General features: G+C 39.7%; 1 long non-coding RNA gene and 2 pseudogenes across 2 annotated transcripts; 2 read left to right on the forward strand and 1 right to left on the reverse strand.

Moving 5' to 3' along the window:
• LOC111343292 (NACHT, LRR and PYD domains-containing protein 12-like) lies at positions 1 to 6,175 on the forward strand (annotated as a pseudogene). Its single transcript, XR_015992358.1, has 3 exons — positions 1 to 182; positions 1,642 to 2,338; positions 3,129 to 6,175. The product of XR_015992358.1 is annotated as an NACHT, LRR and PYD domains-containing protein 12-like (transcript).
• Positions 6,176 to 8,685: 2,510 nt separating this feature from the next.
• LOC111343291 (uncharacterized) lies at positions 8,686 to 10,650 on the reverse strand. Its single transcript, XR_015992367.1, has 3 exons — positions 10,511 to 10,650; positions 9,820 to 9,972; positions 8,686 to 9,322 (listed from the first exon to the last, which is right to left on the reverse strand). It is a non-coding gene; the product is annotated as an uncharacterized LOC111343291 (long non-coding RNA).
• Positions 10,651 to 15,361: 4,711 nt separating this feature from the next.
• Positions 15,362 to 17,733, forward strand: LOC148721516 (uncharacterized; annotated as a pseudogene).
• The last annotated feature ends 15 nt before the right edge of the window (positions 17,734 to 17,748 follow it).

The raw sequence follows: 17,748 nt of genomic DNA on the forward strand, positions 1-17,748 counted from the left end.
AGAAGATATTATCCGTCTTCATAAGTGAACGGAAAACCTAAAGTTGCGTTTTCAAATTTATCCGGCATAGTCTCGACGAGGCCTCAGTTGGTCGTGACTGTATTCTTGTTGCGGAACGTATCTGAGAAAATAGCACAGCGAACGCCTGACGAGCGAGTGGTGTGGCTGTCAGTCATTTTGAGGTACATGTCGTGATTATTTCTTAACTAACACATCATTTCGGGAGTTTGATCGCTCTGATTACTATCCCTACTTTTAATCGCTTCTTTTCTGCATAAGCTGAATGAATTTTCAAGACTTTGAACTCGGTTTGTAAAGTAGAAAAACTCCAGCGATTGTAAGTAACGCAATGGCCTTGCGTTAAATCTAAACTGTATGCAACAACTAGATACTAAACACCACCTTTCAAGATTAAACTACTTTGTCGAAAGTGAACGAAGACAGTCGCTTGATTTCGTCGAGTATTAACAATTTCCCACGTTTTATTTATTAATTAAGAATGGAAAACCTGTAAATATTCAAGATTTTAACGTGTGGTGTAGTCGAAACAGTGAGATGCTGTGGTAATATTCATCTCACAATTTTCCTATAGTTAGATACCAAACACAAAATAGAGATTCGATATATGGCTTCAACTTTTCAACCAATGTTTTTTTTTTTAATCAGATATTTTTCAGCCCTAACTGGGAAGATCAAGGAAGCTTGAGACTGTAGACTTGTGTGTAAACACGATCGGACATTTTGACGGTGTTCAGGCGAGGGGAAGCAAGCGCGAGACGTGCGAGAGAGGTGAGACACGCGCGAGAAGAGTAGGGCAAATTTAATAACGCGAGTATACATGCTGTGTGGTATCGCTGAGTATTTTTACGAATTGTGCTGTATTTTGACGAGCCCGTAGGGCGAGTCAAAATACAAAGACGAGTAAAAATACTTAGTGCTAATACGCAACAAAACGTCTAATAAGAGATTTATTATCCAACACGCTAAATTGTTATTTCAGTGAGGGCGAATTTCGTGGATATTTCTGGAGTACAAAATAATATCGCATGATATTTGTACTCCTCTCGCGCGTTATTTGTGCTCTACGAAGTACAATTGGATAATAAATTGGTTTTATTCGCCTCTCCTCTCGCACGTGTCTCGCCCTTCGCACTTGCCTTGCGCTTTCCATAGAAGAGTTCTGTAGGCCAAACACAAACAGTCAAGGAAGTTCATTATTGACAGTTTAAGACGTGCATAGTCCGCGAAGCATTCTTTTCCATTTCGTTTCAGCCTGTACGGCAGGTGAAATTTCTTAATGGGAGTCTCAAATTGCTGCCTTTCAGACCCTACATGGACCTAACTCTAGCCCAGTGCACGCTTCTCGTTCATTGTGAAAAAGGAGGGGAAACGAAAACAGACTGCATGTCAAATTAAGAAGCGCCTCAATTCAATGTTTATTTAATTCAGACAGAACGCTAGTCGCTTACTGCAAAAACTCCTGACCCAAAAAGAAAATCATGGAACTCGCTCAAGATAAGAATATTTAGATTGTAATAGCAAGGCCGTTCTTTATACAAAATAGAACTGATTACTCCTGATTCATAGCTACTTTTAAAAGTTGTTAGTGATGTGACGGGTTTATATCTCTCATCATTATAGGAACGATTCTACATGGCTTCTGCACCGGCACCATCGTTTCGTTCCACAAAGGAGACAACTAATTACGCCCGGTTATGCAGACTTCTGGTAGATGTCGGCTCACATGTCCTGAGAGAGACTTTTGACAAGAAGCGTCCACCAGGAAACCTGGACAAGGTTTTGTTAAGTCCTTCGATTCATTCTGCTTTAAAGTCGCTCCGAAACAAAAAAGTCATTAATCCTTCCCAGTGGGGCAAACTGTATCCTGCCATCAAATCCTCAGTCTCATCAAGAGACTTCGACATCACGCTTCTTACGGTTCTGCTGAGAAACATTTGTGGTCTTGTTCCACCACTTACCGGCTGGGATACACTTCCTCCTGCAGCGGACACAACCCCTGAGGCAGATATTGTACGCATCAAGAGCTACAGAAACACCGTTTATGGTCATGCAAGCGAGGCTTCAGTTGATGAAAAAACGTTCAATCAGTACTGGCAGGACATACAAGACGCACTGGTGAGACTGGGAGGGGCAGGTTACCAAAGTGCAATCGATGATCTGAAAAAGGAATGCATCGACCCTGATTTCGTAGAATACTACAAAGAGCTTCTTAAAGAGTGGGTGATGGATGAGAAAAGCATCAAGGAAAGATTGGATGCAATCGAAGAAAAAATTAGTAAAAAAGATGACAAGAGTGTAAAGAAAATAGGACCTGAAGGTAATTATTGAGGTAACTTGTTTCTATCGTAGCTCCGCAGACCACTACTTTGCAGTATCATGAACACAAAGTCAAGGAAACCCGTTCCAATTCATGACCTTTTTTTTAAAAAAAAAACATGATAAATTTAAGAGAGGGACACCCACTTAGCCCTTCCCTCTGCGTGGTCCAGTTAGCCCCTCCCTCTGCGTTGTCCACATAGCCCCTCCCTCTGCGTGGCCCACTTAGCCCCTCCCTCAGCGTTGTCCTTGTGAGACAGAGAATAGTGAGGAAGCCGGAAAAATTTATTATAAAGAGACAAGTTTCTGATACAGCTAACAGGCAAACATGATTTCATGAGTGATTATATTGATATGATTTTTTATCCAATAACCTTTATCATAAATGCATTTTGATTGGATCTTTCATATGATATATTGGAGCCTAGAAGTGTAGATCACTTCACCATAAGAATCCTTATGCTTCTTTATCATTTAAAAGAAGTAGGAAAATAGAATGACCTATGCACCTTGTCCAATTGCTCTTTTCATTTAAGTTTGTTGTCAGTGACCACTGCTAATAAGTTAGTATAGCTGTCTTTCCAATCATGATGCATTCAAAAAATTAAATCACACAACGACATTCAATTGATGAAGTAAGTAGCAACGTTCACTTTCTTACCTCCTTAAATCAGGGTTTGGATCCGTCCTGGGACATTTCAGGATTATAACATGAACAAATATACCGATATCTGTTTATGAATAACATCTTCAGCATTTCTAATGCTATTGATACGGTTTTCCGTTTTTAGCTGTAGAGGCGTACACAAATGATCTGAAAGCATCAATCAAAAGTCAAACTGAATTTCACCGTCTTACTACCCATACCAAGCCTAGGGTGAAAACGGGTGACATCTTCACAAGTCTTCTCATGCAACACGGACGGAAGCCAGTTGAAGACCTTGACACGGAAAGAGAGGAATACCTCCGCCGGTACGGTCATGTGAGTAGAAAGCCAATAAAACATCCTCAAGAAATGTTTCTTTCTAATACCAATACAGACGAAGAAACGAATCCCAAATTTGTTCTTGTCACCGGGAAGGCAGGGATTGGTAAAACACTCTTTTGCCAAAAGTTGATTCGAGATTGGGCTGACGACAAATTGTTTCAATCTCAAACAAGTCCTCGCATCCCTAATTTTAAGTTCACATACCTGTTGACTTTCCGCCAATTGAATTTACTGGGAAAGGACCACGTTTCGCTGCGAGAAATCCTTAACCAATCATCAATGTTAGATGTCCACTCAAGTATCGATGAAACTTTATTTGAGTACATGGTTGATCATCCTGAAGAAGTCTTGATTATCATTGATGGGTATGATGAGTATTCACAACAAGATTTCATCGCTAGTGACTTGGATGACCAGTACCCAAATAACCCTCATGAAGAAATGCCAGTAGCAGCCCTGTGTGCCAAGCTAATCAAAGGAAAGCTCTTGAGAGGCTCAAGTGTTCTGATAACGTCAAGACCCGACGAGTCCGACAAAATTGAAATTGGTCAAATCAACTTTGATCGATACGTCGAAATTACAGGGTTTTCCGCGCAGCAGGTGAAGGAGTATGTTGGAAAGTATTTTAGAGAAAACGAAGAAATGAAGAATGCTGTGATGGATCACATTACAAAGAATGAAAATCTAGTCAGCTTTGCCCACATTCCAGTTCTCTGTTTTCTGATGTGCTCATACTTTGAGTATATTCTGGAGAACTCTACAAACACTGATGCTCTTCCAGTCAACTCAAGTGACATTTATTTTGAAGTGATTAACATGTTTTTAAGAAAACATCACAAGAAGGCTTCAACTTCCCCTGAAGATACTCTTGAAAAGTTATCAGAGTTGGCGGCTCAATTCCTCCAAGAAAAAAAGTTTCTCTTCACTGTTGAAGAAATGAAAAGGTTTACTTGAGAAGAAATTGAAAGGCTGAGAGCAAGCGGTCTTCTCCATTGCGGTCCTCAGTTTAGGAAATCTTTTTCAGAAACGACAAAATATTTTTGTTTCACCCACCTAACCCTCCAGGAATACTTAGCAGCTCGTTGGTTCGTGAAGAGAAAAGACATTCCCCCAAGAAGAGATGTCACAGAGATGGTATTTCAGTTTATGTCCGGCATTTTATCAAAGCAAAAGGACAGTGCCTTCATGGAAGAATTGCTTTATAGACTAATTCAGATATTTTGGCATGTTCCCACTGGGAAACTGCTGCGAATGAAATGTCTTACTGAGTATCAAGATTTAGAGTTTGCACAACATATTGTAAAGATACATTACAATCAATTTTGTAATGTTGAGTACGGATTTGTATTTCATGGCTTGACTGATGTAGACTGCATTGCTTTGTCTTTTCTGTTAGAAGTTCTGAGTGCAGTTAATGAAGACGAATCCAGTAGAAAGAATCCACTTCCTTATCAGCAGTCGAGTATACCGTCCAAGTCGAATCGCTTACGTATTGACAGGCCTTTATTTACAGAAACTGGATTCAGACGAATCCTAAGAGCGCTAACAAAGAAACACTGCCCCATTGTAAGTTTGGTGATCCTTAGTAATCGTAGGTGGAATCAAGAATGTAGTGACACCATAAGGAAACTACTGCCTCTCACTGAAATAGCCATCCTGTCTCTGAGAAGAATTCATTTCACCGATGCTGGTGTTGTCAGTTTATGTCAAGCATTACAGACACCAACATGTAAACTCACCACACTTAATCTGCGTGGAAATCAGATCACCGATGCCGGTGTTGTCAGTCTATGTCAAGCATTACAGACACCAACATGTAAACTCACCACACTTAATCTGCGTGGAAATCAGATCACCGATGCCGGTGTTGTCAGTCTATGTCAAGCATTACAGACACCAACATGTAAACTCACCACACTTTATCTGCGTGGAAATCAGATCACCGATGCCGTTGTTGTCAGTCTATGTCAAGCATTAAAGACAGCATCTTGTAAAATCACCACACTTGATCTGACGGATGATCTCATCGGATGATCACCGATGCCGGTATTGTCACTCTACGTCAGGCAATAAAAACAGCATCATGTAAAGTCACCAAACTAAATCTGGAAGGGACTCAGATCCCCCGTCCGCTTCATCGGCATCGTAGGGATCAGTTGGCGGAAAATGCCGAACATTTGTTTCCGCGCGCCTTCAGAAAAGTAAAAGAAGAAGATGAAGGTGTTTAAAATGTAGTCTTTGTGAGTTTACAAACAATCCGAAGGAAATTTTAATAACCTCTCATAAACCTTTTGATTTACGTTACCTATAACACTGGATTAATTTAGTATATTCTATACAACAATACGTATAGGCATTCCCCAAAAATGGAATTTCAGTCGAGTGGGTATTTTTCAAAAATTTGCAAATTTGGAAATTAAGACGGACTTTCCAAATTCAAACGAGCAATGCAGTAAGTTTTTAGCCGTTTAATCTAATTTTTAACCGTGCGTGGAGTCGTGCAAACTGCCTTGAAGGCACGAAGAACCAAGCAGTGAGTAAAATTACTTGTGGCGAATTTTTTCACTGAACTTAACCTAAAGTGCCAGAAGACAGTACAGCGTTTACTATGATCCAGATGTCTTGCTACAGCCGTGAGGTTTTCTGCAGTTTACTTTGAAATCGTTAACAATCATAAGAACAGATTCATCTTTCATTTTTAAAACATTAAAACATGTAATACTGTTTCTTTTTTAAAATGAAAGTTCGAATCAATGTCGTTAATTGTGCTGACGTTATTTTTCTTCCAAACACTTTTCAAAGGCAGTAGATCTTTTTAGCTCATAATTATATCGATAGGTCGACATAATTTACAAAAGACAGATGGGGAAGGGGTGTAGAGTAGTCATAGGTCAAGAGCTCTAATTCATATGTCTTTTATTCAGTAATCAAGATAGTACATTTACCATACAAATCTCGTAATTTTCACAATACTTTCACTTAGGAAAGTAGATTTGCAACGCGATTGAGTAATAGGAAATGGCATTACAGTAGTAACGCTATGTAACGCAATGTAATGCAATACACTACACGGGGAATTATCCTAGGACCCCAATTGAAAAAAAACAAAACATACAGGCTAAAGAGGTCTCTCGATCATTCAGACGATCAAATAGTGAAAGAAAGCAAGCTAATCTAGACCCATAAAGGACATTAGGCCCTCAAAATTGCTGGCTAGAATCTCGTCTAGATATCGCTGGTACTCATCTCTTTTCCTGGGTGAAGATGTAAAGAAACACTATGAAGGGGTGTATTTCATTAGTACTCGCAACGGCCTCATCCTTGAATTTTTTCTCTGAAGTTTAATAGTCCAGGTGAAATAAAGACTTTCAAAATAGCGGTTAACAAAAAGTTGTAACGCATTTGCAGATCTCTGCGGATAAAAAGCGAAACAAAACAAAGGGTTACATAGGATGATGGAAATAGATGAAATAGGCTAAATTCGTTTTCCTATTCAGAGGTGAGTCACCGTGGAAAAAAAGAAATTACAAAGGCATCAAAAACTCCTTAAATACCACATTTGTACGTCTGTACGCGCGAGCTGATGCTTACCAGAGTAAGGCAAATTTAAGCACTGGATCCCAAATGTACATTTTCCCCTCGCCCCCCCCCCCCCCCCCACCTGACAAATATGATGAGTATAGCCTCTCAAGTACCCTAAATCTTCTATCAAGCAACCCCCCTCTCATAAGCAACGCCCCTCTAATAAGCCTCCCCCTTTCCTTTTACGAGGACGAAATTTGAGAAAAAAAGTAAAATGAGAACAATTTTTGAATAAATATGGTACATCATATCCCACTGTATCCTGGTAGTGAACATCGGGCTTAATCAATAAGCGCCCTCTCTAATAAGCGCCCTCTCTAATAAGCCACCTCCCCCCTCCCCCCCCCCCAAAGTACCTGAATTAAATAAGTCCCCATTATTAGAGTATTATTAAGGGATTTACGGTAATAGCCTCTCGCCTTCTGGCGAATTTTCATTTAATTCTCTTGAGACTTATTACGTTACCAAATGTTTTTCCCTGTTTGGAAGATTTGAAAAATCTAGCTTATTTTAGAATTTTCTTTGAATCAAATTGCATTTTTATGTTTCAGAGTTATCAACCCTTTATTAAACGAAAGAACTTTTGTTACACTATAGATAGCACCCGCAAATTGCCAGCAACCTTATTTTTTCACACCGCAGAAGTGAACTCTTCTACTACACAATCCAGCTTACAGGTGAGAACATGCACTGTGCCCATTTACACTCTCTTGTACTGCTCTGGTGACTAAGAATCAGACAAATCTGTCCCGGTCCAACACTTGTGAAGAACATCAGTGTTTCTGTGTTGATATCTGTTTCGAAAGCTTAAGTGTACTATCTGTATCTCTCCTGGCCTTTCCCTCACTCATTCTTTTTACATTTCATCGACTCATTTGTTTCAGTTTTTAGAATGATAAGAACTGTGGATGGTATTGCCTAAAGACAACTTCTATCTGAAAGAAAAAGCTAGTTATGGCCTAGACATGAAAGTCGCCTTTTTACGGAATTGTTTTCTTTATTGTCTCGATTCTGCATAGATTGAGGACGGAGAGGATTAAAATGAAGGGGTGAGGAATAGCACTTTGTTTGTTTGTTTCTTTGTTCCGTTCAGTCGCATCTCTAAAGCTTGTATGACGTTCATGTCGTCATGAATAAAAAAACGAAGGGAACGAGGGTTTTCGTGGCTCGCACTCGCTTATAGAAACCTTTGGATATAATAGAGACAAAATGCTGACTTTAATTGAGTTTTTGATCTATGTCTCCTATGAGACCCGGAATGTTCAGCCAAAACGTTTTCGTAGATCGCTTTTTTTCATTTCCCTAGATTTGTCACTTCATTGCTGAAGTCAAAAGCCTTCAATCGAGTTTATCTCGAAACCGAGATCCTGGTTCATAGCACTTCTCTAGCAGACCATCCATCTAATATCAAACAGTTTTCATATTTCTCGGAAATTGATATTGCTTCTAGAGACTGTAATCGCTTGCTCCTAACTATCTCTTTATAGAGAGGAGGAAATTTTACTTCTTCTCCGGATACTTCTTCAGCACTTCTCGATTTTTTTATTTATCTTCTTACTCGATTTGGAGTAAAAGAAAAGGAAACGAGACCAGCGTTTACTTAAACCAAGCATTTTTATTATCAAACAACAATATATATGAACTGCGGTTATGAAACGTATATGTGCACGATCCTTCGCAGTAAAGCACTATTTAAGCAATAGTGAAAATCAAGCAATAGTGAAAATTTTTTTCAGGTCTGATTTTCACTATTTCTTAAATAGTGCTTTACTGCGAAGGATCGTGCACATATACGTTTCATAACCGCAGTTCATATATATGTATTTCATATGTTTGTTGTTTGATTTATCATCTACGGGTTTATGTCGAATTAATTTGATGGCCTGCTCCCAGTTGGCTTGTTAGCTCAATTGGTAGAGCGCTGCGCTAGTATCGCAGAGGTCAGTGGTTCGAATCCCGTACAGGCCTGATTTTTTTTCAGGTCTGATTTTCACTATTGCTTAAATAGTGCTTTACTGCGATCGTGCACATATACATTTTTATTATCTCATCCCCAAGCAACCTCGTTCCCAGGGCTTTTTCCCGCCCCACCCCCAACTCCACCCCCAACTAAGGGAAAAGGCCCTGGCAATGAGGTTGATCCCCAAGCATACAGTAAGATTAATACCAAAACATCTATATTCTGTTCCCTTTGTTGCACTTTAATTAACTGTCTTAAGCTCGTACTGTGTCAGCTTAAATAAGAGTTACTGTAATAATTATCCCTTTTCTTAATTTTTTATTCTAAAAACTTGCAAACCTAATTTGATTTTAGCGCCCTTTATTAAATGTTTCCACTTAGTGTCAATCGCTCATTCTTGCGGTCTTTATCGGCACTTTCTGAATTGACAAATCTCGAACTACGGGCGACGATCCCTGAAAATATATAAATGGTAAGATATGTCATTAATATATTTCAAGTGCTTTGAAGCGCTTTTACACCTGATCAAATATGCAGAATGCTTCATTTCCAATACTAAGCTTCTTCAGTTAATGAACAAATTACGCTGATGAAGCATTTAGTGCATGTATGAATTAAAATGTTCGAAAATTTTAAGACACCAAAAATTTCTTCCTTTGGTTGTGATAGCGAGGTAATCCATCGCTTTCTCAGTTTCAAAATCCGAGGCTGTAGAGCTGTGGCCAGCGAAAAATGTTTTCCCATAGCTAGCTAAGTTTGCACTGACTTCCAAAAATGAATCTTTCGACGTTTTTTCCAAAAGCATACCTGAAAATATTCACCAAAAATAATTTGTGGCTTCAACTGATGATTCAAACGCAAGTAACACCTGTGGCTTTATGCTGCACTCGTGGTCATTGCTAGGTTGTTATTTTCTAGTCAGTGTAAACTTCAGAATGTTACATGTACTTACTGATAATGATTATCATGATCACTGAAGGCTCCCACCAGGTGATAGTTGCGCGGAAGTTTGTACTTTAGTTTCTGGCCTCACTTGTTTTGCAGTGGGGCTATCTTGCATTTGTTTGGCCTGTATCTATCAGTATGACAACAGCGGAAGCCGAACCTAGAGATACGTGGGTCAGATCAGTGCGATTCTTAGTTAGAGTGAAGGTTAAATTTTAAAGCTTAACTTTATCTGTACTGTCAGGGGTCGATATATCTTCAATGTTCTATTCTGGGATGAAATGGCCATTTTCTAGCCCCGCTTCATACGCTGCTCGGCATTTTTTGTTGATTGTTTGTAAAACATGCAATCTTGTGTTAGAGAATGACATCGCAAACAAATATACGCGCATAACTTAGGCTGGGTATTTGCCGCGCGCGCCAGCTTTCGTCGCCGAACTTGTTGTTTAACGGATGTCGATCCGGGATCGCAGCCATTTGGCTTGTTTCGCTTGTGATTGAATGGAACACTTGTGTCAATCTCTGAATATGTTAAGAGTACAACTGGTAACACTGGTCACTTACGTTTTCCCGTTCTTCAGGCAATTTGATAGTTATTATTTTGTGTTTCCCATTAAAGAAAAATCCCTTGTGATTTCTACTAATTGATTAATTTGGTCGAGAAGCCAGTTAGTGCCCGAAATCGTTGAGCGACTCACCTTCGATCTTTGTTATGAGCGCTGCGGATTCCTGTTATAAAGCCATTGTGAGGACACTTGAAGACCACCGGCCTGTCGTAGCTGTTCGCGAAATGTTCCCAGGCACAGTCACTGCTTCTTTGAGGCGGGTCGGGACCAACTTTACATTTAAAACTGTGAATACGGTCTTCTTTGCAATTTCTGTGTATACTTTTCCAGAGTTTCACGGATCTTCCTGAAAGACCAACGAAATGGCTTTGATTAATTGTCCTAACTGATCAATTATTTCTCGTTCGGATATTTTAAAAACAAACAGAAAGGATATAGAAGTCACAGAGCTATGCAGTATAGAGGTGCCTTCAGTACGTGCTGAGCCTGAGAGGGAAGCTTTTTGTAGAAATTCTTTGCTTGTGCACTTGAAAGAGATAATACAGATACAATGAATGATTTCATGTTTGCAAGTACAAAACCGCAAAATTTTGAAAGCATTTCAATTAAAACTAGTAGAAGGAGCCTAGCTAGATCTTTCATGGGGAAAGGATCGTAAAACATTTGAAATTGAAATAAAATCTGCCTACCGTTTTGATTACATTCGAATTTGAAATTTTGTTGCCATTTGTTAACCCATCTGACGAATGCAGGTCTCTGTGAACTACAGACAGGGCGGCATCATCATCATCATCATCATCATCATCGAAGAGCATCATCAATAACAGCAACTTGACCAACCTCTTGTTAGCCATAGCAATCTAAAACAAAGCGTAAGTTCATCAGGTGCCTCAGGAAGGATGAAGTAGATCAAAAGCTAGCTAAATACTCGCATTGAGTCTTCGGCACAGAAAACTTACCAGAGAAACCGAAAATGAACTTTGGCAACACCTGTGTGGATTGTGATATCAATCCTTGAAATGACTGATAAATTGTTGGAAACCCACTTAATTTATGTCTTCGGTCCCATAGTTTGCATTGTCGACATCTAATTATCAAAAACACGTTTAAGACACGTTCGTTGACAATGTAGATAATTAAAAAATAAACTGACGCAAATCGGTCCCCGTCGGTATTGAGTATAAGGATATGAATCAAAATGATAAAATCAAAAATTCAGATTTCTTGGGAGAACTATTCAAAAATTTAGATGTAGTGTTTTAGGACGTATAAGTAATAACTGGTAAGTGAATCAACGTGTGTCAAAATACCAGAATAGCAAGAATTCGATCGTCTAGGATATTTCTTAATTTGGATCGTCCATCATTTTGGAACGTTCTCAGTTAACTTCCTTTTGCGCTCTTTTCGCTCTCTCTTTCGAAAATAATAATAAAAAAAAGAAAGCATCATTTAGTCATAACTAAGGAGAAATTTTCACTGTTCTCACCGTTTCCCACTTTAACATTATCCGGTATAAATTCAATCGCAGCGTTACTCAGCAAACTTACTGGACCGTCATGTGTAAACAACTCTTAAGAAATTCAAATTCGAACTTTGTGAATCCCCTTTGGGCTTTCTGAACGTGCAGTTAGCCAATATAACGTTTCATCTACGGTACGCTGTCTTACTTTGGAGGTCTTCGCCTCGAAAGGGCTAAACGCTTAGAACAATAATATAAATTCTGCCAGAACATCTTTGTCAATAGGCTACGTAAGAAAATGCGGTTCATATACACTTGAGCTAAGTTATTTTATTAAATATAAAAAAAGGTGAGCGTAGTGCATTCGAGCTCTAGGGAAGTCAATGATTAACTGAAACAACAGAACAGAATTTATGACGGTGTAAGATGTTCATGCTGACCTTTCGAGCGTTAGCCCCTCGTCTTTCCACTCTGAAACCCTAAATAATCTTGTTATACTTCCCCACCGACGCAGCGCGCAGTTTCTTTAGAAACTTACCCTCTTAGAATTTGTGACAGTTGACATTAGCGTATACATCTTTTGTTTGCGGCTCAAACGAAACGAAACGACGAACGGGAAAGAGTTAAAATATATTCAGTGCCCTTCGAGCCCGTGGAGGAACACACCAGGGTATCAAAGAGTTAAGAAGGTTAGCGGTGCCTTTGGCAGTAGCGGTTCGGGATTTATCATTTGTTAATTTCACGATCAAAAGTACGTATGATGCACGATCCTCGCAGTAGATAGCGCTATTTATGGAATAGCGAAAATCAGACCTGAAAAAATCAGGCCTGTACGGGACTCTAACGACTGACCTCTGCGATACTAGTGCAGCGCTCTACCAATTGAGCTAACAAGCCAACTGGGAGCAGGCCGTTAAGTTGATGTATCTCATTTATCACTTTCACAGGTTTATTACGAACTTCATATATTTATTGTATCTCATGATGAAAAGTATCTGATTTATGAAAACTAGCTAAATTTTGATCTCAACCCAATCTATTCTACTCTACATGTTTCACTCTGATTTCGATCGGCCTTGTGTGTGAACAAGCTTTATTCGGAGTCGAAACCTGATTGTTCTCAAATGCGCATATCTTTGGATGGTTTTCTAAAGAAGATATTTTCTCATAGTATTGTGGTAAACAAATTAATCGTCAGTTTTAATAAATTAAAAAGCCTACTCTGTGACCCGCTCACAGAGTAGACTTTTTAATTTAGATACAATGAAATATATGAAGTTCATATATTTTGAACTGCGGTATTAGATACATATGGTGCACGATCCTCGCAGTAGATAGCGCTATTTAAGCAATAGCGAAAATCAGACCTGAAAAAAATCAGGCCTGTACGGGATTCGACCCACTGACCTCTGCGATACTAGTGCAGCGCTACCAATTGAGCTAACAAGCCAACTGGGAGCAGGCCGTTAAGTTGATTCGTAATAAACCCGTGAAAGTGATAAATCAGATACAATGAAATATATGAAGTTCATATATTTTGAACTGCGGTATTAGATACATATGGTGCCCGATCCTCGCAGTAGATAGCGCTATTTAAGCAATAGCGAAAATCAGACCTGAAAAAAATCAGGCCTGCACGGGATTCGAACCACTGACCTCTGCGATACTAGTGCAGCGCTTTTTAATTTATTATTTTTAATTTACTTTTTAATTTATTAGTGCAGCGCGTTTCAGACACTTTTCTTTCAAAAAGATAATTGACATTTTAAATTACGTTTATCGCCTTATTTTTTATGTTGTTATGTTGTAACGGTTAAGCAACTTTACAAGATCCGTGGTATCAGAACAGTTATAGTTTGACAAATATGAGGAAGATATCATCGGAAATGTTGTTGTAAACAGCGCTACATTATTCAGGGTTAGAACATTTCGGATCAAGTCATCAGTAACTTGGACATTTTCACTTGGCTGTGATTGAAAGAATCTCTTTTAGGGTCTTTTCAGCGTCAATTGAATTTGTGCTAACAGGTCCATGTACAAAAATAAGGAAAAGTTCCGAAATGGTTTCAGTAAGTGTGGTCATGAGATTACGATCTCTTGGTCGTTTCGTGAGAAGTATTTTCTTTGGTGAACTGTCGGGTTTTGACAACTAACAGCTGTTTGATTAATTAAACTATTTGGCTCGGTATATTTTTTTTCTTCCTCTATTAAATGGCTTTTTGTAAGATCGTGATGTTACTTCCAAGATAGGTGGCTGGTCAACCCGTTTGTAAGACGCTCAAGACAAGTTCAAGGTGAAAACAAATTAAAACGATAAAAAAAAATAAAAAAATAAAAAAAAAGTGATGTAGAACACAACTTCCTCTTAGAGTTTAAGTCGGTTCACAGGAAATCAAGACATTTTTAATGATAAAGAAAGGAAATAAGTCGCAGTTAGCTGGTCAGAAGGATACCAATTTGTCATTGTTCAGCAAAGTTGAAAGTTAAATACGTGATGAAGAGCTGCACCAGCATTTGGAGAGATTATGGAAAACAGACTTTGAAAACACGGAAGTAGAAACTAAAGTTTGTGCATCGGTTGAAGACAAAAGAGCCCTAGAGATCATGGGAGGGTCCCTTCAACAAGTCAATGGACTCTTTCAAGTTGCCTTGCCTTGGCGACGTGACCCACTGTATTTGCCCAACAACAAGATAATGGCAGAACGAAGAGCCCTGCTTCTTAAGAGGCGTCTTGTGAAGGATGAAGATTTGTTGGAGAAGTATCGGACGTCAATGAATGATTACATCGAAAAGGGACACGCAGAAATGATTCCTGAAGAAGAGTTAAATACAAGGAACAGACCAGCGTGGTTCCTTCCTGACCACCCAGTGACACACCCTTTGAAGCCCGACGAAGTCAGGGTGGTGTATGATTGCAGCAAAGCTTGGACAGACATCTCTAAATCAGCAGTTGCTGCAGGGCCCGGATCAGACAAATCAATTACTGGGTGTCTTAAGTCGTTTCAGACAGAACTCTGTTGGAATTGTTGCTGATATTGAAGAAATGTTTCATCAGGTCTTGGAGGACCCAAAGGACCGCGACAGTTTAAGATTTCTGTGGTGGCCAAATGGGGACCTGACAAAGGAAATGAAGGAGTATCGAATGGTTAAACATTTGTTTGGTGCTACATCTTCGCCAAGTGTCGCTAATTTCTGTCTAAGAAAGACAGCGCAGTCGTATCAGGAAGAGTTTGACCAGGAAGTAATAGAGACAGTGAACCGCAACATGTATGTAGACGACATGATGAAGTCGCCAAGCACCACAGGAAAGTCAATCAGTTAAGCAAGTCAGCTGCAGACGTTGCCAGAGAAAGATGGATTCCGCTTGACGAAGTGGTATAGTAACGACCGAGAAGTGATGGCGACGATACCAGAGTCCGAAAGAGCCAAAATCACTGGCGAATTTAGAACTCGGGCAACTCCTGACAGAGAGCGCTCTCGGACTAAAATGGAACATAGAAGAAGACAAGTTTGTATGGGAAGTAATGGAGAAGATGTTGCAGCGAGTGAGTCAGAAACCAGTGACACGCAGAAGAGTTGTGTCAGCTGTTTACTCCCTCTTTGATCCACTGGGATTCATCGCACCATACGCCACGAAAGCCAAGTTGTCGTTGCAAACGCTCAGTAGAAAGAGGCTGGGTTGGGATGATACGTTAGAAGAAACCGACAAAGAACAATGGAAGCGCTGGCTGGATGATCTCCCAAAATTGCATCGAATACAGGTAGACCACTGTTTCATTCCTCAGGGATTTGGTGAAGTTAAAGAGGTACGGTTGCACCTCTTCTCGGATGCTTCTCGTTAAGGATATGGAGCCGTTGCATACCTCCGTTTGAAAGATGTGACCAACCAAGTTCACTGCGCATTTGTAATGGGAAAGGCAAGATTGGCTCCCATACGTGAGATTTCGATTCCAAGATTGGAGCTGACAGCTGCTTTCATCTCCGTAAGGCTCTCTAAGATTATTCAAGAAGAGTTAGACATGACAATAGACCGCGTTTCCTACTGGAGTGACTCGACTTCCGTGTTGAAGTGTATCAACAATGAGTCAAAGAAATTCCATACATTTGAGTCTAATCGTCCAACAGTCATACGCAATGGTTCCAAACCCTCAGAGTGGAGATATGTGAACCGGGACGGTTAGGGGAGTCAGTTCTAAGTTGTACTAACTTAGAACAAAGAGGCTAAACTAACTTAGAACAGACTCCCCTAAATAGATGTCAACAACTACCCGCTCCATACAAACGACTCATTCACGACATAAACATCACAAACGACCGAAAAAGAACGACCTAACTTTACCGACAGATCGAAACAGACCAATCACGACCGACTTACGTCACTTGAGTCTTACAGCCAATAAAATCACGGCAAAACCAACCGACCATTTCAAAGGAATTGGAATAAGAACATTCTACTGACAACGATCATTCATTTGACTCTGATGATGACTTCCGCACAGGTTGTTGAAACGTCAGTCACTACCACCGACAACAGTCCTCTGGACTACACTCACCCGAACGATCAGACTACACCTTCACATGTTACCCCGGGTTCAAGCCATTTACTGCACTAAAATTATTATTATAAAACTAAGTGTTGATTTTATTTCTTTTACTGAGCGTTAGGAATAATTATTAACCATTATACATGAAAGGTAGCTGCGTTGTAAACTTGTTTATTTATCTCTTGTTGTGCTAAAATTTGTCATGAGATTTAGTTGCGGCATAAGAAGTCGCACAGCATGTGAAAACGAACTTGACCTACCACATTGCAATAGACAATTAGAACATACGTTTCGTGGTCACGTCTGCATGTTTTTAATGAAACATATGCTTGAGAAAATCACGGGAACCTTTCCACGCTTCTCAAAATATAACGACGTTCAGCCGCAGCTCCAAACTTAGACTAGCGTAAGAGCAAGCCCTAGTTGCGAGCCCTTTAATAAGAGCTTTACTTCGTCCACGAATACATTTTAGACCTCGGGTAACACTAGCTGAAGAGAGGTTGGATGGGGTCATCGCGTGGGAATTTCTCTTGGCGTTAAAAGATAAAAGGAAGTTAGCAGAAGGAAGCCGTCCAGAAGAATTTCAAGAATTTTATTTCTTGACCAGGTGTCTAAAACATCACAATCCTCCTATGAAATGCATGGCTCACAGATCAGCGAAAGAAATAGACTTTGCGAACACAAAGAGGCTATGTCACCAATTCGTTTAGTAGATTTCTTCTTTTCCTCAGCAAATTGCAGAGGTAAGTCTAAGAAAAACGCATGAAAAGCTGATGAAAGACATTTAGATTCCAGAAGGCTACACAAAACCAGGAATATTCAGCAACCGCTTTCGGAAAACTGAATACAAAGGAGAAGAATACGAGTATCAAAAACCAGAGGACATGGAAAGTGAAGTGTACAAGTTGTTAGACCAATGCAATAAATATTATGTTCGATCATTGTATCAAAGATGGCCTCGAGGATTCTGACGACTCGTACTGTTTGAACAAAACCTGTGCCTGGTTTCTTTTTGAATTTTTAGATCTGCATCCATTCTCAGATGGGAATGGAAGACTTTGACGTATTCTTTGCAGCTACATCCTTTCAAAGTTTACTCCTTTTCCAAAACCGATGTACAATGTGTGGACAAATTCATGCAAAGAAGACTACAAAGATGCACTTGTTGCTGCAGGGAAGTCTGACGACAGGCATCCTTGTGCTCTGACAACAATAATAATAGAGTGTAGTTACCAGGGTTGGAAAAAATTCAAAGATGCCATCGGAAAAAAAGGACACATCAGCACATAATTAAGTGCATCGACTCCATTGAAATAGTACGAGTACAGATAAAGAGCTGCTGTCTTCTACGGTATTTACGGAATTGC

This window comes from Stylophora pistillata, chromosome 10 (assembly GCF_964205215.1).
Source record: "Stylophora pistillata chromosome 10, jaStyPist1.2, whole genome shotgun sequence".
In the NCBI taxonomy this organism is placed as follows: Eukaryota; Metazoa; Cnidaria; class Anthozoa; order Scleractinia; family Pocilloporidae; genus Stylophora; species Stylophora pistillata.